Raw genomic sequence first — 20879 nt, 5'->3', positions numbered from 1 at the left:
GGGAGATGCTCTGTGCTGGAGGATGATGGGACAGTCCCTCTGCCTGGGCTGCCATGGCCCCTGCTGGGATGGAGCCGGACCCCAGGGAGCCCCAGGATTCCCCCCAGCCCCTGTATGGGGTCTGTGGGGACACACAGGAGCCCTGCATCGAGCAGAGAAGAGAGGCGATGTGTCAGCCAGGAGAAAGCCTGGGAGGCCCCAGAGCTGCTGCAGAGGGAGCCCCAGGAGGTGTCAGCACTTGCTCCCAGCTCTCTCAGCTAACGAGGGCCTCCCATCCCAACTCCCTGCTAGGGGCTGCGACAAGACTTTCTCTGTGCTGCTACACCCAGACCTCCTCGCCTCTCACAGTGCCCACCTGGGAGCACCACCCTGCAGGAGCTCCTCCAGCCTGGGATCCCTCTGCTTGTACCACCATTGTCCCCCAAGGCTTTACCAGCCCCACCAAGGCAGTGGGTACCACAACCCTCCAGCACCATCACAAACACCTGGTGAGGGGAGAAAAAGGAGCCAGCCTCCTCCCTGTGGCGATCAGAGCATCCTTCTCCATCTTACCAGGGAGAGGAGGGCCCAGCAGCTGGAGCTAGCAGTTACAGGGAGCTGTCAGCACCCAGCTGTCAGATCCCAAATCCCCTGGCAGCCCATTAGGAGCAGCTCCTGGGTGCCTGCAGCAGCTCTTGACAGGGGACCAGGCACTAACGTGGATCCTCCTCTCAGGAGGTGGATGTGGGTGGAGGGAAAGCAGGGAGCTGTTCCTCAGTGAACACTCAGAGAGCAGCACTGGCACAACCTCATGTTCAGGGGTGGGGGGCAACCAGGGCAGGGAGCCCACCCAAGCAGTGCTGGGGATGAAGCCAAGTGGTGGCCAGCAGAAAGGGCTGTTTGTGCCACCTCCTCTCCTCCTGCCTTTCTGCTCACAGCCCAGCAGCGATTCTGGCATCCACTGGATGGGAGAGCTGGAGCAGTGCCTGGGGCAGGAGGGAATGGGGTGCTGGGTGCAGGCTCATGCAGTGCAGCCCAGACTGAGAAGGAAAAGATCTTCTAGCTAAAAAACAAACAAACAAACAAAAAAAAATCCACACCAACGTCCCCCGCAAAAAAAAACCCAAACAACAAACCCCACCCCCCCCCAACAAAATACCCTCTCTGGTTGCCACACAGCACCAAAAAACTCTTTTTACTGACCCAAGACAGCACAGCCAACCAGCAGCCTCCAGCTGAGCATGAAAGTGTTGTCTTAAGCAGCTCCAGAAGGGCTGAGCCACCCCAGAGCCATCACCCTGGGCTCCCCTTAAGCCAGCAGGAGGAATTTCAAGCCTCAGGCTGCCTTTCCATGCCACAGGGTAGCACTGGGAACATCCACACTCTTCAAAACACTCCCAGAAGCCTTCCTCCACCCCTGTGCCCAGGTTTCTCCAGGGCTGGAGCTGTGCAGAAGGGTGGGCTCTGCACATCATCCCTCGTGGGATGTCCCTGCCCATGCTGGATGGGCAGGAGTCCTGAGGCAAGGCTCTCCACACGTCCCCTCCCTGGGCAGTGCAGGCAGAGGGCTGCCAGACCCCAAGGAAGGGAGAATCCATCCCCACAGAAGCTTTTTTCAGTGCAAAACCTGGGGGGTTTGGCTTTCCACATCAGTATTCCAGAGTCAGAGCACGTGTGTGCCACTTTTGGGAGGATGGAGAGGTCATTCCCGCTGTGGAGGGGGACAGCCCTGGCTTTCCCTCGGCCAGGCTGTGCCACGGAATTTGCCAGATTAGGCACCGTGACTCTTTCAAAAGCACAAATTCCACCGTTTGAGGGGCTCGGCCCGGCCGAAATCCCCAGCAAAACCCCCACAGGAAGCGAATGGTGCCGGGCATTAGGGCGGCAGGGAGGGCACACTCCCAGGGGACCCGGCACCGGAGGGAACCCAACACCCGAGGGCAGCGCCGGCTCCGCGACCGCTCCTTTACTGCTCCACAGCGAGTCAGCAATTACGGGATCATCAGCTGATGAATTGTAGGAAAAGATGCGTTTGTGAATCACCGCACCCCGGCTGGGTAAGAACACTGCCAGCGCTGTATTTGGGAGCAATTACTCTCCCCGAGCATGTGAATCATTAGGTATAATTACCCTAATAAATAAAAGGAAGATAACTCCAGTCTCTAGCCTAATCTAGAACAAGCGATTTTCAAGGAGAGCTGTATGAAATAAAAGCAGGAGCACAAGGCAGAGGGAAAGCAGGGAGAGGAGAGCTTCAAAACCTGGATGTGCTGGTAGTTCTTCCCACAGCAGGCAAGGCCAGCCGGCAGCAGTGGAGTCTGTCCCACAGGTCCTCACTGGAGTTTGGTGGCAGAGAATTTGCCATAGAGGGCTCAGGTTTGGATGCAGCAGGGTTGTCCCTTCCCAAGGCAGCATCCCACCGGAGCACAACTTCTCTTAGCAAAAGTTTCCCTGCTACAAAAATGCAAACAGGTTAAAAAAAAAACAAACAACAAACAAACAGATTTATTTTGGAGATGATGGGGGGGCAACAGTTACTCAGTCTAATGAAACCATTTTGCTTTTCCCCTGGGAAACACCGGAATGAAAAAAAAAGAAAAAAAAAACAACAAAACTCTAAGCCCACCACACTCAAAGTTGACATTTTGAAACGAAGCAGCAATTTTCTTCTCCACTTAAAATGTCATCACAGACTTTTGGTGTAAAAAAAGCAGCTTTCCCTGAGTGACATTTTGAGGGGAAATGTTGACTTAAAACCAGAAGGAAACCCCCAGTCCATGCAATGAAATGTTTCAAGCTGAAGTGAGACTCCTTGCAGGGAAATTGATATTTTTTGCAGGAAAAAAAACAAAAAAAAACCACCCCCAGCTACACATATTTAGTGGTTTGAATTTCCCACGGGAAAAACCCATTCTCAAGGAGGCAAGACTTTGGTAAAGGATGGAGCAACATCACTACCCTGTGCTGGAAGAAACAGCAAAGAGCAGCCCTGAATCTGGGCAAGTTTCCTCAAAAGCTTTGCAAAGGAAAGCAAAAAATCAGCAGTAGAGTCTGTGTTTGTCCTAGCAGGTGCCAGGCAGGTGCAGCTGGCTCTGTCCTGTCCCTGCAAGATGCCAGTGCAGGAGCAGTGGGGAAGATGCCAAGGCCAGGAGGTGCTGGCCCTGGACTGGGGAGCCCTGGTGAGCAATAGCAGGGTTTGTCCCACAGCCTTTGAGGGGACAAATTGGATTTAGTCTGTGACTCATGGGAATCCTGCTTGTTCCCTAGGGAGAAAGAGGATTGTGGCTCACTCCTCCTGTGCTTGCAAGAGGGGCTGGGCTCTGCCTAGAGATGCTCCAGGAGATGGGGCTGGGCCTGCACTCTCCTGTTAGGTGGGGTTTGACCAGGAACAATCTGTGCTCGGCTCTCCCTGGGGCCACAGTTATTGCTGCCTGGGTTCTGTTTTTTTTAATAAACCTGTAATATGAGAAGCCTGCCCAGGAGAGCACAGGGATTATTGGCAAATATCAGTTCCCATTTGCCAGGCTTGGAGGGGCTTTAGCCACATGGATTAGCCAGGAACAGAGGGAGGGACACAAAGCACCGGGATGGGACAGAGCAGAACTGACTCCTTTGAACACAGGGCTGCAGCAAAATCCTGCAGACAAGGATCCTCCAGCCTCCAAAGGAGAGGGCTGGGTGGGAAGGGCTGTGGAATCCTAATTAGCTTTTTGATATTAATGACTTGGCACAGAAGCAAACAAGGCAGTAACAGTGCCTGGCACAGCTCCTGCTGCCACATCCCAGTCCTGGCACTGGGCAGCCTGCATGAGGGGCCTGAGTGGCACAGCCAGGGACGTGGGGACCCAAAGAAACAGCAGCAGAGGGGGGGGACATGCCACTATGGGACAGGAGCTGCTCTGGGATGATGGCACAGGGAGGATGCAAAGCATGCAGGATGTGAGGGTACACAGCAGGACATGCTGTGGTTTCTGCCACCATCACCACAGCTGACACCAGGACATGCCACCACTTGCACAGGGTCACCTCTCCTGCCAGGCACTTTCTGCAAGGCCAAGGCTGAGTCACTTCATACCCAGCAGCCCAAGGACAGGGCACCCCATCACCAGCTGTGCCAAGAGGTGCCTGCTGGCTTGGAAACACAAGGTGTGCAAATAAGTCTTTATGCTGGACGTCTAAGCCCCTTTTTAGGGGCTCCAAAAGCTTTTGGGGCACCCAGCAGGCAAGCCAAGAGGAGCCATGGGGTGTAGAGCCAAGGGCCCATGCCAGGGGCACTGGGGACATTCTGTTATATTAATGAGAGCTATTAATTTTTAAATGCTGCTGGGCAGGGAGGGGAAGGAGCCTCCCTCTTGCTCAGGAACAGTCAGTGACCAACAACTTCTTGTCTCCAAGGCTGACAGCTGCTCAAGGAGGCGAAGGGGCTCCCCACACATCACCTTCAGCACTCTGGGTGCAAACCTAAGAGCCACCCACCAGCAGGTGCTGAATGCACAACCCAGCCACAGTCCCACCACAAGCCACCCCTGAGCTCAGTGTGATGCCAAAACCAAGCAACACAAGCACTTCTGTGCAGAAGCAACACTTCAGACACAGCTTTTGAGTCCAGCTCACCTCTCCCCTGCCTTTACCAGCAACAAGCCCAGCCTGGGAAGACACAAGGTCTACCCCAATACTTGACTAACTTAACTCTACTTATCAGCACAGCCCCACAAAACCCACAAACAACACCACACCCTCCACTTTACTGCTTTAACCTCTTATAAACCCTCCTGGAAAGGCAGGAATCACTGTGTGCTGTGCTGAGCCACCAGAAGTTGATTAAGCCCTAATTAATTGCATTAAGGTCAGCCAATGTACTCTGTTGAGGAAGAAAGCCAATAATTAAACTCCACGTGTGGTGTGCTTCTGCCATTAGCTCCCCAGGCTGCAGCGGCGGCGGCGGGCTCGGCGGGGTCACAGCCAGCGCTGCTCGCCAGCACATGGCCCTGGCACTCGGGGAAATAATGAAGTGCTGGGCATAAAACCATCAGCACTTCAGCGGCCGGGTGACACAGCCCACCCAGCAGGGCTGGGGACAGCAGGGGGACACGGGCTGCGCGGGGAGCATCCTCTGCGGGCGCCCAGAGGAGGAGGTGGCTGTGCCCGGCTGGCTGAGCCATTGCCCGGCAGGGCTGGGGCTGGCACGGGCCCTGCTCGGGGAGGGAAAGCCTCGGGGAAGCCTCGGGGAAGCCGACAATGGGGGTTTTGTGTGGTCCCGACAGGAGCACCTGCCCCGCGCTGGGAGCCAGCCAGGGGCACCATATGGAGGGGAGCTGGCCCTGGCTTGGGGCCAGCCTGAGTGGGACACAGAGCCCTGGATGGGACCCTGGGAGCCATTGCCCTTCCAGCCTGGCAATGTAACCAGAGGCACAGGGATGGTGGGCACCGAGTGGGTGTGAGCGCCAGTTTGGTCCTGGCCACGCCAGCCCCAGGTGTGACATGGCCTGAGACACTGCAGGGGAGCCCCAGGAGAGCCCCAGCCTTGAGGAAAAACCTTGCTTTGCCCTGGGGCTTGGCAGCAGAGCAGGCAGTGACCGAGGGATGGGAAATGGGGTCCCGGCATCTGCGGAGAGGAAGGAGTGCTGGGGGCTCTGCCCCGTCAATCCCTCCCTGGCAGCAAGCTCATTTAAGGCTTTTCTTTGCTCCCAGCTGAAAAAATAAAGGCCAAGGTAATCTGCCTGCCTGTCCCTCTTTGTCTCGGGGATAATAGCAGCCAGCGCAGTGTGGAGCCCCCCAGGGCTTTGCAGATTAGAGCTTTCAGAGATGTCTACAGTGAGTGCCTGGACAAAAACGAGAGGTGGTGGAGCAGAGCAGGACTAAGGGGACCTCACAAGGTCACCCACTCCCTGCCTGACAGAGATCTCCCCTCTCTGTCCTCTGCCACTGGCCAGGTGGGTGATGGGATGGTGGCCAGCAGATGGGACAGTGGCAGAGTGCTCCTCTGGGCCTCCCAGCTCCAAAGGCTGACCTCACTGAGGGCAGTTATGACGATGTCACAGCAGCTTTTCGTTTTATAATTTACATTTTGATGATCCTGATTGTTACAGATCTGAACTGGTGAGGGGAGGAAATAGAGACAAAACCATGTAACCTGCCACAGAAACCACAACAGTGTGAGCTGCTGCCCCTGTACTCACAAGGACTTCTCTGCAAGCCACCTACAGACCCAAAATGCCTGGCTGGAAACATGGGAATCGCCGTGCAGGGCTGAGCTGCAGCTGGCTTTTCAGTAACTCAAAGGGTCAAGACACCAGAGAAAAAATCCCAAACCAGTTCCCCTATTTCTCATGAGTTTTGTCTGGCAGGAGGCGTTCCAGCCCCGGCAACGAATATCCACTCAGGAATGTCTCATGTCTAAAAGCACACAAAAAAGAAAAAGGGGGGAGGTGGGAGGAAACCCTACGCCCGGCCTTCTTTCCCTGTGGCCGAGTTCAAACGGCTTGGAGAGGGCAGGCAGGGGCTCGCAGCAGTGCTGCAGGGCTCAGCGGGCCGAGCAGAGGAGACGCCATGCCTTGTTCATCCCCCTCCCCACTCTCTGCTCGTGCTGTGGATGTCCACGCGAGCCCCAGGATGCGGCCAGGCTCCTGACCGTGCCCTGCTCGCCCTCCCTCCTCCCTGCCTCCCGTCACCGCACACGTCATTGCTCCAAACACAGCCCATGGAGCCGGCGCGGCCGTGCCGACACCGGGGAACCGGAGGGGCCCGGCCAGCGCTCCCTCCCCACGGGGCTCGGAGACTCACACTCCGCTCCCGCTCCGCCCGGGTTTATTCAGCTGATCAAAGCCATCGGGTGCCCAAAGCCACAGGAGCATCCTGTACAAACTTCCTGGGGACAAGGGAGCGGGCGCTTTGTGTGCGTACCCCGAAACGCCCCGCACGCCCTCTGCGTGCTGCCCACCGAGCATCACCTCCTCCCTGCCTGCCAGAGCCAGCCTAGCGATGGAGAAGGAACCAGACAGAGCAGAGGGGAGACACAGACACCAGACAATAAATCCATGGCTAAACCCGTGGTCCTCAAGAGCCCAACTCCGAGCTGAGCAGAGCCCATCGCTGCTCTGCCCCCTCGGGGTGCCCACACCTTCCCCTGGGCGCAGCACCCACGCCGGCTGCCGCCCGGGGTGATCCGCGGCATCCCACTGAAATTTTAGCTCCGGCCTCCGTAGCAGATGGAGATAAGGACAAAACTACTCCCTCGCTTATAAACAAGGGGCCAGATTCTGCCGCCAGCATCCGGCAGGCGATACCCGAGCCGGGGAGGCCAAAGCCAGCCACAAAGCGACTCCATGCCGGGATCGCAGCCGGATCCGGCAGCCTGCCCGCCGTACGGGCACAGCGCAGCCCTGGCTTCTCCCTTTACCTGGGGCTGCTGTGAATCCCAGCAGCGCAGGAGGAGCCACGCAGAGCAAAGGCGGCTCGGGGAAATGGGATCCCCGCCTGGGGACGGTATCAAAGACACATGCAAAAGGGAAAATAAAAGACCAACCCCCCCCGCCGCGTCCCTCAGCCCCGTCCCTGCTCCAAACAAAGGCAAACCTGGGCATAGCAGCACACACCTGAAACACAAACCCCTGAGACCCCAAGCCCCCTGAGACCCCAGGCCGGCTGAGGGGCCCCCAGCCCCACGGGACCGCCGGGGAACCAGCGGCACACACAGACCTGAGTGACAGAGATGCCCAAACCGAGACACGGGGCCCGTGATCAAAATCATGCCGGGAGAAAAACCCACCCAGGGGAAAGCAACTCCGTGGAGGTACCTGTGTCAGACCGGCAGTGCCCCCCAACCGTGGGCCATCCCAACACCGCCCTGCCCGGGAGGTGGCAGGTATTTATTGGGGCGAGCGGCTGTCCCCCCGCGCTGGGGACCGCGGCTCCGGGGCGGCAGGGGCTGCCATTGGCTCCCGCGCCACCCGGGCAGCATCGCTCTCCAGGGGCTCGCTCTGCCAGGGCCAACTTTACAAGGGAAGCAATTTTTTTTTTTTTTCCCTGCTGAAACAAAGACGAGGGCTCCAGCGAGCGAGAGCACGGATGAGAAAACAGGAGAGGGAGGGGGGGAGAGTGGGCTGGAAAAAAAAGTCCACACAAACCCACGGATCTTGAAACAAGAGGGAAGGATAAAAAAGAAACCAGAGGCTGCAGAGGTAGACGTGGAGATGGGAGGATGAAAAATTGCAGAGGGAAGAGGCGGCAGCCGGGAAAGGAGCAGGGAGCTCAGCCGTGTCACATGTATCACATCCCCGGAGAGCCACCGGCCACCCCGACAGCCCACCGAGGCCACCCGGGACGATGCAGGGAACCTACAGGGAGTCAGTCTCTCGCGGGCCGAGGCTCTGCGAGGAGAGGAGACAAGGGCTCGGCCCCTCCGGACACGACTTCTGCCTCGCAGGGTGCTCCCCGCTCCTGTGGGCTCTCCCCCAGGCGCCCCCGGCCCCACCGAGGTGGCCAGAGCGGTGACCGCTGGGGAAATGGGGGGCCACAGCGAGCGGCCCAGGGGTCCCCCCGAGGTGTCCCTCCCCCGGATCCACCTGCCGCCAGGCAGCCGGAGCCCGACCCACGCCCACGCCAGCCCCTGGCATCCCCCGGCCTCGCTCTCGTGGGCACCCGAGAAGCCCCATCACCCCGAGCGGTCCCCAGGACCACCGATCCTCCATCCCGGAGCCTTTCCGCCCCGGCCGGCCAGGCAGCCGCCTCCCCCCCGGCAGGATCCAGCCCCGGCTCCGGCCCAGCGCCCCCGGGCAGCGGCAGCAGCGGGAACTCCCCCGCGCCGCTCCCATCCCCGGGCCGGTACCGGCCGGACAGCCCCCGGCGCCGCTCCCGCCGCTCCGGCCGAGCCGGGGCTGGCGCACCTGCCCCGCCGCCCGCTCCTGCCCCGCACCGAGCTCCCTCCCCCTGGAGCGGCCGCGCTGCCGGCGCCGCTGCCGGTGCCGGTCCTACCTGCGCGGCGCCGCCGTCCCCGTCTGCAGCCGCCGCCGACTCGCGCTGCCGCGGGGGCGGGCAGCGGGAAGGGGGGGCGAGCGCCCCCTCCCCGCCCCCGGCCCTGCCCGGCACCGGCCCCCAGTCCGGCCGGGGCTCCCCGCCCCCTCCGCAGCCTCCCCTGCCCGACATCCCCTCGGGACCCCCACGGGCTCTGAGCGCAGGAGGAGCCCAGCCCGGGATGGGGACACGGCCCGCCATGGAGGTCACGGCCCAGATGTGGGCAGAGGGAGCCCGGGGCAGGGGTGCCCACCCTGGGAGACACACCAAAACATCTCGGGCAGGATGCAGCATCACCACCGTCCTCTCTCCCGTTGGCTCCCCACTGAGCAGTGGCAGGTGCAGGGAAGGGCTGTGACTGTCCCCACACACATGGCAGTGGGGTGCTGCAGGTGCATGCTCTGCTGGTGATGCAGCTCTGGGCCCCAACGTGCACTCAGGTCCCACAAACCACGCACATCCCTCTGTGTCCTCCAGCTGGCTACTGCCACCCCTGCCAAATGCTCCCGGGCAAGGTGGCTGTCACCCACCATCCTGGACTGTCACCCACCATCCTGGGTAACACCAACTCAAAGGGGACATGGGGGATGGAGTTGCACCCCATCCACATACACACAACCCCCTTTGATGCCTCGCAGCTGGTTTGGCTCCCTCTTCATCTCTGAGGGCTGGCACCAAGGTGGCAGAAAAATCCAAGGGAAAAGTGCAGATGGCACCCAGGCTTGGTCCCAATCATCCCCTGCTCACTCCCAGCCCCACAGTGCTGCTGGCTGGAGCGTGGCACAGATGCCAGGCTCTGAACCATGGTGGCAGAGGTGGCCCTGGGCCCTGGAAAAGGAGGGGATGGGAGTGTGTGGGAGCTGTGTCCCACCAGTACCAACTCCCCGGGACAGCTTCAGGCTCTACCTTAGCAGCCTGGTTCACCCAAGCTCCCCTGCCCCTCATGCCCCCTGTCCCAAGCCATGCCACTCCTCTAGCATTAATAAAGCCATTAATTAGTAGATTGGAGATAGGGCTCAGAAATGCCACTTTGGAGCAAGCTGGAAGTGCTGCAATTGGGATCACAGCGATAAGCAGGCTCAAGGAGGCAGAAGATAAGTTAATACCAGGGCCAGTGTTTAATACAGGCAGTTCCTCCCCAGGCCATTCTGGAGCCCCGTGCACACCGAGCCCGTGAAGACGAGCAGGGCTGGGCTGGGCTGGGTCCCTCGGGAGAGCCGCGGGAGCGGAGAGAGCGGGGCCGCGGCTGCCGCGCCGAGCACAGAGCACAGAGCACAGAGCACAGAGCACAGAGCCGCCTTTCATTACAAAGGGCCGGGAAGCGGCTCGGAGCTGCCAGCAGCACTGACACCGTGCAAGAGGGGATTTTTCAGGCTGATGCAGCAACAAAGGCAGTTAAATCTAGCCAGGTAAGAGGCTTTCGAGGTTAGCTGGCTGTTCCCACAGCGCAGGCTTTCTTTTCTTTTTTTTTTTTCCTTCCCCCCCCCCCCCCCCCGTCCCCCCCTTCCTCCCTCCTTTTCTAGGGGGAATTATTTTTGGTAATCCATGTGTTGCTGCTCGTTGGGCGCTGGAGCAGAAGTAAGCAGGTAAGCGGCACTTTTATCCCCAGCCCAGCTTCCCACCATGGCCAGGACTCCAGTGAGGGGCTCTGAGCTCAAAGAAAAGCAGCAAGGCTGGGCCAAGGCAGCTGGAGCGGTGCTAAGCTCACAGCAGCTGGGAATTCCTTCTCTTTTTTCCATAGAAATGATGGCAGGGGGAAACTACCTGGAGAGGAGCAGCTTCCACAAGAAGCACCTGCTGCACTGCTGGAGCTGTGTGTGCTGAGGAGTCACTGGGGGGTTTGGGGTGCTGGCACCCACCTGGAATCCCTCGCTGCCTGGCCCTCCTGGCAGGGCACAGGGGTGCTGGGCATGGAAAGCCGCCCGTGACACCCACGTCCATCCTGGGGCAGGAGGGTGCTCCCATCACTGGCTCTGCAGGGAGTCCAGGAGGTTCAGGCATCTCAGTGGGACATTGTGGAGATAGATCAGGATGAAGCCCAGACCCTGGAGCCTGTTGAAGGCCGGGAGGGTGTTTCTGAAGGGATTTGTGTTTCTGGAGACCTGCATGCCAGCCCCAGTGCTCCCTAGGGAAACACCCTGGGCTGCCCCAGGCAGCTGCCTTCCCACCAGCCCTGCCAGGTGGAGGATGCTCCGGTGACTCATCACCTCCTCCCAGTGCTTCACACCAGCAGTGGGATGTGACAGGACCCTGGAGGCTGCAGTGAGCCGTGGCAGTGATCAGTGAGCTGAGCTGCCATGCAGGGACCCACAGCCCCCTGCCATCCCAGGCTCGCAGCCATGATGGGGTGGCCACAACTCATCTCCCTGATGGAGCTCATCATCTCATCCTCTTCTGGTGGCAGCTCCTCACACATCAGCTGCTGAGCCCAGGAGTCCCTGTGTTGATCCAGCTGGGGCAATGATGTTGTTGCTCCATTCCCTGAGGATGCCTTTGCATCACCCTGGGCCATGTGCCACGATGGTGCCAGTCAGTGCTGGTTGCTTCCTGTAGCTTGTACCCACACTGTGCTCTGGTGAATGGTGCAGCCACCACCACCGAGGTGCCCAGCACCCTGCCCAGACACCTGAACCCTGCCTTGGTGTGGGGAGAAGGCAGTTGAAAATCCCTCTTCCTCCCCATCATCCTCCTCCCTGCCCAGCCAGCGTCCACCACTGCAACACGATTAAACCAATTGCACCATTATTTGTTCTATATTTAATAAGGGTTTGAGGAGCAGATCTCCCAGCAAGCCCCTGCTATCAATCAAACCCGCACAGAGTCCCCTTTCGTGCCTGCCTTTCCAAGAAGAAAGAAAACAAAATTGGTCTAATTTATTATTCATTTGTTCATTAAGTCTGTATTAACCAGATATATTATAAAGGAAAACAGGATTGTGCCTTTTGATCAGCAAACCCTCTGCTCATGAATATCCATGAGGCTCCCCCCTACCCCAGCACCTCTCCCGTGTGTGGAGCAGCCGATGGAGGGGGCAGTGGTGGGTGCTGGCACCGGGCTGGCTCCTGGCACTGCACAGGGCTGGGAAGCTGCTCTCAGCTCTGTCTGCTTGCAGAGCACCGGGGATCAACTGTGCCATCCCACAGCACTCCAGAGCTCAGGCCACTCTCCAGTGCCCACAGCTGGGAGGGAGAGGCCGAGCCCTGCTGGGTGCAGGAGGCTGTGGGGACGTGCTGGGGGGCACTGGGGTGATGGGCTCCCCTCCCTCGCTGCCTGGGGCTGAGCAGGAAGCCGAGCAGGTGGTGTTTCCTCGGCGTGAAAAAGCAGCATATGTCCCTGGATCCCCGGCGCGTGGCGGCGGCGCCGATGCCCGCGACTCCCCCGACGCTGGGGGAGGCACACAGGGACCCCCAGTGCCAGTGATGCCCTGCAGGACCCGCACAGGACTGCAGCAGCACGTATCCCTGCTCCCTGGGGCATCCTCCATGCACCTCCTGGGCCATCCTAGGGAGGATTGGAACCCCAGGAGATGTTGCAGGGACCAGCTGGCACCAGGTCATCAGCTCATGGTGGCATTCACCCAGAGCCAGCAGCAGAGTGTGGAGAGCCATGTCCCAGCCCGGCAGGATGGTGGATCCCAGCCCTGCCCAGGAGCTGTTGCACCCTGCAGCAGCAGTGGGCGTACACAGAGAAATGCCACATCCTCATGGATGTCCATGCACCCATGCAGTCCAGCCAGACCTGAAAATAGGTTGGTTTAAAAAATGCATCACTTTGAAGTTATGTAAATGAAAGGCAGCGGCAAACAGAGCATGCTGGCAAAAGGGTTTCCAATTTTTTTTTTTTTTTCCTCCTCGCCAGCTTCCTCCAGTTAAAATTGGGTTGCAATTCATTAATAAAGGAACAGTTGTACTGAATAAGCTCCCGTGCTTAAATCAGGACAGAGAAGCGTAATTAACCCAGCTCCAGTCTGATGTGATGGAAGAGGAAAATGCTCTTCTGTTTTGGTCCCTTCCCTTAAAAGCCCGCTGCGTTCTCCCGGCCTCTGGGGAACGGAGCTGAGCTTCTTATTTAAAAATGAAGCTCGCAGCCTGACAGAGCGGGTTCATGTATATATATATAAAAGCTGTCATGATGATATTTTATTCATACCCCTCTTCCCCTTCCCTTTGCTTGGAAAATCCAGGAGCAGCCAGCAGGCAGTGTGGAGAGAGAGAGAGAGAGAAAGCAAGAATCCCCTTTTAAAAGTAAATTACAGATGCAAGTCACATTAGTTGAAGCCCCACGAGGCGGCAGATTCCTGAGTACCAGGGCTGGCCCCGGCGGCTTGGCCAGCCCAGCCCTGGCACCGCAGCTCCCACCGCCAACGCCACCCGTGAGAGAGCAGGAGGGGACGGGGGTGGCACCGGCTGCACTCCACTGATTTGTACAAGATTTTTCCTCGCTCCTCTAAAAGGAGCGACCACCTAAATTACAGCCTAATTAAGGGCCACAAAGGGCTCCCGCTGGCAGTTCCTATAGGTGGGATTCAGCCCATTGTCCTGGGCTCAAGGTGAGAGGATTCCTTCTCCACCATTATTTCTGGGGCTGAATCTCCACCTTTCCCCACAGCAGTGTGTCTGGATGAGCCAGACGCTGTCCGGCCACCGCGGAACCGGCACGTGGCTCTGCATGTTGATGGAGCATCCCTGCGGCTCGGCTCGGCTCTGCCTGGCCCTGCTCCCCCCTTCCCCCGCCGCCGCTGCCTCACCTGCTGTTGAAATAGCTGGCTAAATGGTGGCATGGGAAGGCAAGCTGGATTTTGGGTGGTCTTTGGGTGGGGAAGAGCTGCCCACAACAAGGGTGCTGGGTTTGCTGTACAGGGCAGGGAGTCTGGTGAGGCAGAGCAGGACAGAGCGGTCCATTGAAACTGGGAGCGCTGCAGCACTGGCTTGATGTGAGAGGCAGATGCTGAATTCCACACGGGACCAGCCACAGACCCATCAACATCTCCTCTGCCCCTGCTGAAGCCACACACTGTCACCTGTCACTGTCCCCGTGTCACCTGGGGTGAGGTGAATGCCCAGAGGGACACAGCCAGTGAGCACCAGGGCTGTGGGAGCACCCCAGAGGAGCAGCCCTGAGATGGGGACACACAGAAGGAGCTCTGCCATGGGGAGGTGCAGCAGTTCCCCTGTGCCATAGGGCTGCCCAATCACCCTGGGTATGGAGCTGGAGCAGGGGTGGTGGCATTGCTCCATGGCACCACTCCCCCACTCCCTGGGGACCTTCTCCATATTCCTTCTGCTTCACTCCCAATGCCTGCCCATGTCCACCTCCTGTAGCTCTACCCCAGGGGATTTTGAGGTTTTAATAGTTTTATTAAAACCAACAGGTTGGCTCCCAGAGCCCAGGGATGCTGAACCCTGCCATGAGCCCATCATACCCCACCATGAGTGGCTGGGTACTGGGTGGAGGGAACAGGGGCATTGCCAGGGTTCATCCTGCCCTGCTCACACCAGCATGCCTGGAAAGCCTTGATGGGGCAAAATGAATCCCTGGGGATGAAGGAGATGAGGTTGATGCCAGCCAGGCCTTTTGTAGCAGAGATGTTTCTGGTGAGGAGAAAAAAAAGAAAAATCAGTGTTTGTTTCTTTCTGAGAAGATTGCTCTCTGCACGCTCCTTGTATTTAGTTATTATTAAAGGGTTGTTTTGCTGTCAGTGAAAGCCTGCAATTACGGGCTCTCTCTTCTTTTCCTGGCTGTCACTATTCCCCATGAAAGCATTGCCCACAATTTTAGCATTTCTGCGTTTCAATGTAAAGAAAAAGAAATCAGGATTTGGGCTGACACTTTCCATGTGCGCATGGCCGGTTTCAAACTCCTCTGATTGTCCCCCCACCAAAAACCATCATTTTGGGGGCTCAGACCAGAGCAGAATGTAGCTGTGCACTAGCAGAGATTCTTTGGTCTTGACCCCCTTGCTTGTTCAACCCATATCCAGGCAAAAAGCTCACAGGAATCCTACCAATGCCAATGCTGTGGTCAGAAAGCCAACACCACCTCACACCCTTCTCTCATAAGTGTGCTGTGCAGAAAAAAATATACTATTTTCACTGAAGATCCTTATAAATTTCCCTTGGTCAAATAATCCATGGCTGATGGCTGGAAACACACTTGGTGCCCTGTATCTGTCTGTGCCAGCTCCACATTGTGCCTGCCACACCATAAATCCCTTCCCTGACCCCGTGAAACATGGGATATCCCCAGCCAGAGCCAGCATCCATGTGGAGCCAGTGATGCAGCAGATGGGGCAGACTTGGCTCTGCTGGACCCCAAATCCTCAACATTCCTAGAGGAATCCCCCCCAAAGTTCATGGGGACGCTTCTCCTCTCTCTGAACCCTCCTCCCCGGCTGTATCACCACTAATCTAATGTGGCTAATTTTAAACGAAGCTGCCCTCCCTTGACATGCATCTCCCCGTGGCATTGAAATTAAATGTAGGCTGTAATTTGGCATTTGAGAAGCGAAAGGGATGGTGGCCCTAAGGGAAAAGATAACAGCTTGGCTGTTTGTGTTAAATAGCTGTCTGCGAGCTTCAAACTGCAGCCGGAGACTCAGCTCACCGCGGGCAGGCTGCCAGCCCCCGGCCTGCTTTGGCTGCAGCTCCTTCACAGCAGGAAGCTCAGAGGGGGGATCTCAGCCCCGACCCCTCCAGTGCATCTCACAGGGCATCTGCTGCTCGCCACCCTCCGTGGCTCCTGCTGGAACTGTCTGGCAGGCTCCCTGCCCCAGCTCCAGAGAGAGCAGCAGGGATGGATGCACAGCCCAGTGCAGTGCTCTGGGGTGTTCTGAACCTGGCAGGGGCATCCCAAGTCTATGCTGCACCTTGTGAGGTGGTGACATCCCTGCCAAGTGCTGCACCAGTGTGGATTTGCAGCTGGCATACTGGGGTTTGGCCTCAGCATGGCACAGAGGTCTCTAGATTGGCTCCAGACCCCAGCTCTCCTTGCAGGTGAAAGCTCTGTGCCACCTGAGGACTTTGCTTTAAATAAAAGTTTGCTTCACTCAAATCCAATGTTTCTCATGGCCTGAAACAAAAATTAATTTTAATTTCAAGTTCGCTTTTTTTTTTTTAATTTTAATGGATGCTGTTAATAAAAGAGAGACTTTAAGATAGCAATTTCCAGCAGCAGAACATGCCTGTTTTGGGGGCAGTTTGTTTTAAACTGGAAAAATTTGCCAAGGCAGTGGGAATTTGCCCGTGCTCTTGGGTTCCCCCCGGTCACCTGTGCAGGGGGCACTGGGGCAGGCAGGGGATGGAGGAGGCAGATGTCCCCATGGCCAGGGCCAGCTGCAGCCCAGGGATGGGGCTCCCTGATGGGATGGTTATCTGGGGCACCCCACAGCCCTTCTCCTTCCCAGCCCACCCACCTCCACCCCTCTGCCCTCCCCCTTGCCCGCACCCAGTTCCCATTTCCCAGGAGCTGCTCGTCTCTCCCAGCCCTTTGTACCGCTTGTCTCCATCCTCCCCTTTGTTTAGCATTTTAATTATTTTAATTACCTTGTTTGCCAGCTTATCGCGGCGCTCAAACCCATCTGTGTGCGAACGAGCAGACACAGACTTTTATCTGCAGCCCGCCGTCAGCCCCATTAGCATTTTTTACTCCGGCTTTGGTGGAGGAAAGGAGAAATTTGCATTTCTGCCTGGGCCGGTGGGGCTGGCACGGCCGTCCCTCGCCTCGCAGGGTCACCTCATTCTTCCCAGAAGAATGGGACTAATTTATCTCTCCCCCCTCCTTGTATCCATTTCAAATGAGAGATTAATATAATGACAAACATAAAGCCCAAGTGGGGGCGATGCCTGAGCCCTGCCATGGGGTTTTCCCTCTCCAGGGAGGCAGGCAGCGGTGTTCAGGTGAGGTGGATGCTGTCTCCAGGGAGCACCCTTGGGTCGCCAGGAGCACGGTGTCCTTGGGAAAAAGCTTCTTTCTGTTGAATTTGGGTGCTAAAATGCTGCTTGGTGGCAGAGACAGGGGTCAAAGGCAGGGATGCTGGACCCAGCTTCAAGTGGGAGGGGATGGGGACATGGCTGGGGCTTCAGGCCGTGGTTAAAACAGCAATGCTGCTGCAGTGGCAGGTGCCTTCCAGGTGGGCTGCGTGGCTGGAGCCCCCCACTGTACTTTAGGGACAAATGAGAGATGTCACTGCTGGAAACCCTCTCCCAGCATCCTTTCAGCAGTACTTAAATGCCCTCCCAAAGAGGCCCAACCACCAATAAACCTGTATCAGCTCACCTTCAAACGCACTTCAGTGCCCTATTTTCTCTGCACAACAACAAATTAGCAGCCCCAGTTTTGGGAATGACTGCAAGTCCCCCAGCAAGGCTCCCCTGAGTGGCCCAAGACCCCTTTTTACTGCCCCAAGGCATTGCTGTAATCCAGCTGTGAGCTGCACCTGGAGCCCTGCCCGTGGGGAGGGCAAGGCTGGGTGAGCAGAGGTCCCCTATGGAAAGCTGGGTGGCCAGGGGTGTTCATGGACACCCAGCTGTGCCATGGTGTGAGCAAGGTGGAAAACATCCCTTGGAGTTGGGCTGGGCAGCCAGGAGCTCCTCCTCACACAGGACACCTCATGGAGAAAGAGCAGCCTGTGGAGACAAGCTGTTCCATGGAACCAGAAACCCTTTTGGAGAGAGGACATGCACCCAGCTCAGGATAACCCTTGGGGACAGGATGATCCTTAGGCAGGGGACCTCAGTTTAGGACAGGGTGTTCTTTGGGAACAGGACCCCATCCATGACAGGACATGCCTTGGGAACAGGATCCCCTGTTCCAGGATAAGAATGCCTCTTTGGGACAAGAGTGCCATCCAGGGCAGGATGTCCCCTTGGGACAGAAATCCCCTTAAGGAACAACAGGAAGCACTCAGAGGATAGGACAGGTCCTTTGCTGCCAAGACCCTCAGATGCCCCTCAACATCTGCTTCTAAACCCTCCTTTAAACACTCAGCACACCTCAGTGTATGAATAAAGGGTCTCACACTTCTGATTAGAGTCACCAGGAAAATTAACCAAATTCCAAAGTGCAGAGTGAATTAACCAAATTCCAGCACAGAAGAAATCTCCTAAAAGCCTGCACACCTTTCCTGCACCCAGCAAAGTCCTTTAAGACCCAGGAAAGGCAATAAAGGCCAGTTCACTGGTTCCAAATCTGTTAAACAAAGGGGTCAGAGACAAAAGGATCCATCAGCCCAGAGAGTCTTGAGGGAGCATGGAGAGGCAGTGACCCCAGCAGCCAGGAACCCAGCATGTCTCTCCACACAGCCTGCCCTGGGAAAGCAACAGGCCAGTGTTTTACTGAGGTCTGGGCTGTGAAATTTAACAAGGAAGAAATTCAAAAGAGAAACTTTACTAAAATAGCTTTAGGAAATCATCTTGCCAAAGGGATGGGAGGAAGAACAAAGGAAGGCAGAGGGACCAAACCCAAGGGAAGGGAATATCAGGACGTGGCACCAGTCATTGAGTCTGCTAAGGTGATGGGGAGGAGGAGAAGGAGGAAGGACTGCCCAGCTGCCTCAGCACAGCCCAGTGCCACTTCCTGGCAAGGCCAGGCTTGGCTGTGGGGTGTTGCTGGTGGTATTGAAGGGCAGGTGAGAGAAGAGCACCAGCCCCACAGTGTCCAGCCATGCCATGCTGTGGGACACAGCCACTTCCTTCACAAGCACGTCATCAGCTCTGTGCTCCACTGCTGCTGGAAAGCATGGCAGATTCCATCTATAATTTACAGGCATATCCATCTGGGAAGTGGCTTGACAGGCCTGGGAGAGCAGCACTGCTCTCCTGGCTCCTGCTCTTCTTTTAATTTAAAAATTCTTTACATTGAGGCATGGTATGAATAAAGGCCAGTGGCAGGCACCATCCCCTCCCTCTCCTGTCACTGCCTCCTTGGCTTTCCCCAGCAGGTCCTTGCAGCTCCCCCGGTCACAGTTTGGAGGTGACTCCCACACCTTTAACTCAGATGCTCGGGACAGGCTTTCTTGGGAAGCCCCCAGAGATGCTGCAGCTACAGGGCCGGGCTGGAGGATGCTGGTTGCTGTGGAAACAGCAGGGCCAGATCCAGGGACCGTAGCATTTCCCTGCACCTGGGACCAGTTCCTCTCACCTAGCTTGCAGCTGGAGAGCACAGGATGCAGGAGAGCTGTCCTGGTGGCACTGGGCTGTTCCCAGCCCCAGTCTGTCTGCTCCCAGTCCCATTTTCCCCAGGGATCAATGGATTTACCCCCTGTCACCCTGTGTATGTCGTGCACAGGGTGTCTCATTGTACAGGGCTCCCTGGGGTGGAACAAAATGCTTTGGACCTGGGCCACCACCTCTCCTCCAGCCACCTGGGGGCCAGACCCAGCCATCCCTCCAGGAACTGCATGGCACAGCCTGGCAGCTGCAGGCCACCACATCCCAGGAAAGCCTTTGTGGCACCACAGCTTCACTCAACCAGTGCACCACCCAGGCTCTCCTAAATGTCACCCAGACCTGCAGGAGCTGGGACACACTGGGACAAGCCACACAGTGTAGCCAAACCCTGCCATCAGCCAGGCAGGGGCCGCTGTGTGCAGGCTGCCAGGCACCCCGGGCTCACCCCTGCTCCACTCTGGGGCAGCTCAGCTCCTCGCAGGAATGCCGGGATGATGGAGTATCCTGCCGGAGTAGAGGAAGCCAGGTAAACCTCTCCATCCATCAGGGCCCCCACTTTCTGCTAAGCACATTAGGGGATAATTAAGTAAAAATAGGCCTTCCGACCAGTGTAGCTCATTAAGGGCTAATTAAGTTAATTAGTGCCAGGTGTGGATTGCAGCGCTTGCGCGTGTGGCTGTTGTTTGCTGTAATTGCATTTTCTCAGCAGCTTCCTCCGCCGGGCTGGAGCGCTGCCAACAAGGAAGGGATTCAGTGCCCGCTGTTGGTGCAACACGGGGCAGCTGATGGGCACCCAGCGATGGCACCGCACCAGGGACAGTTAACCCTTCTGTCCCCGTGCCCCTGAGCGCCTCTCCCACCCCAAAGCCAGGGCCTGACCGTGCCTGTCCCTCTTGGTGTGCTCCTCCTGCCTGCACGCACGGGGTGGACAAGAGCCCGTGCCACAGCAGTCCCCAAAAGCAGCCAGGAAGGCAGGGGACAGCCTCCCAGGGACCCAGCACCGAGACCAAGAGCTCTGAAGGTGTGTGAAGGTGATAGGCAGGGATGGAGCAGCAAACACAGCCATGTATGCTGGTCATTTTGGTGCTGAAAGATGAAAGAGGGATGGTGGAGAAAAGGGTGGGGAGGAAGAGAAAAAGGCAAGAAGGAAGCATGAGAGGGTGAGGAGAGAGATGCTGGGCTCTGATCTCTGCTTCCCGCACCTGGGAGCAATTAGAGCCACTCTGCCTGTGCCCCGCAGAGACACTGAAGGGATGAAGATGTGACAAAGACCAGGCTATTTTTTGCTGAGGTTACTGTCTAATAAATGGAAACTCTCCCTTGACACGTGTTCCTGTTCCTTCCAGCGTCTGGGCATTTTGCATCCTCCTGCAAGCGCAGCCTTGGCGGTGGCAGCCTCACTTGGAGCTGACCCACACTCCCTCCAGGGAGGCAAGACTGGTAAACAATTCTGTGAAATACAGCTGAAAGGCATTGAGGGGATGGAGAGGCTGTGCAGGCACCCCATCCCTCTCCCCACACCATTAATCCACCTCCAGTGAGGCAGGAGCAAGGCAGGGAGCTCCATCCATAACCCGGGATGGAGGCTGGGGAGCACAGCCAGTGTTCTGGGGCTGCCTTTCCTGCAGCCTCTATCCATGGACAGTTCCTGCTGCCTGCACCACTGTGGCAAGGAGATGGGGAAAAGGGAGCTGAAGGGGAGGCAGGAAGAGAGCTGGGTCC

This window comes from Molothrus aeneus, chromosome 12 (genome assembly GCF_037042795.1).
Source record: "Molothrus aeneus isolate 106 chromosome 12, BPBGC_Maene_1.0, whole genome shotgun sequence".
NCBI classification, from domain to species: Eukaryota; Metazoa; Chordata; class Aves; order Passeriformes; family Icteridae; genus Molothrus; species Molothrus aeneus.
This window is presented reverse-complemented; position numbering follows the sequence as displayed.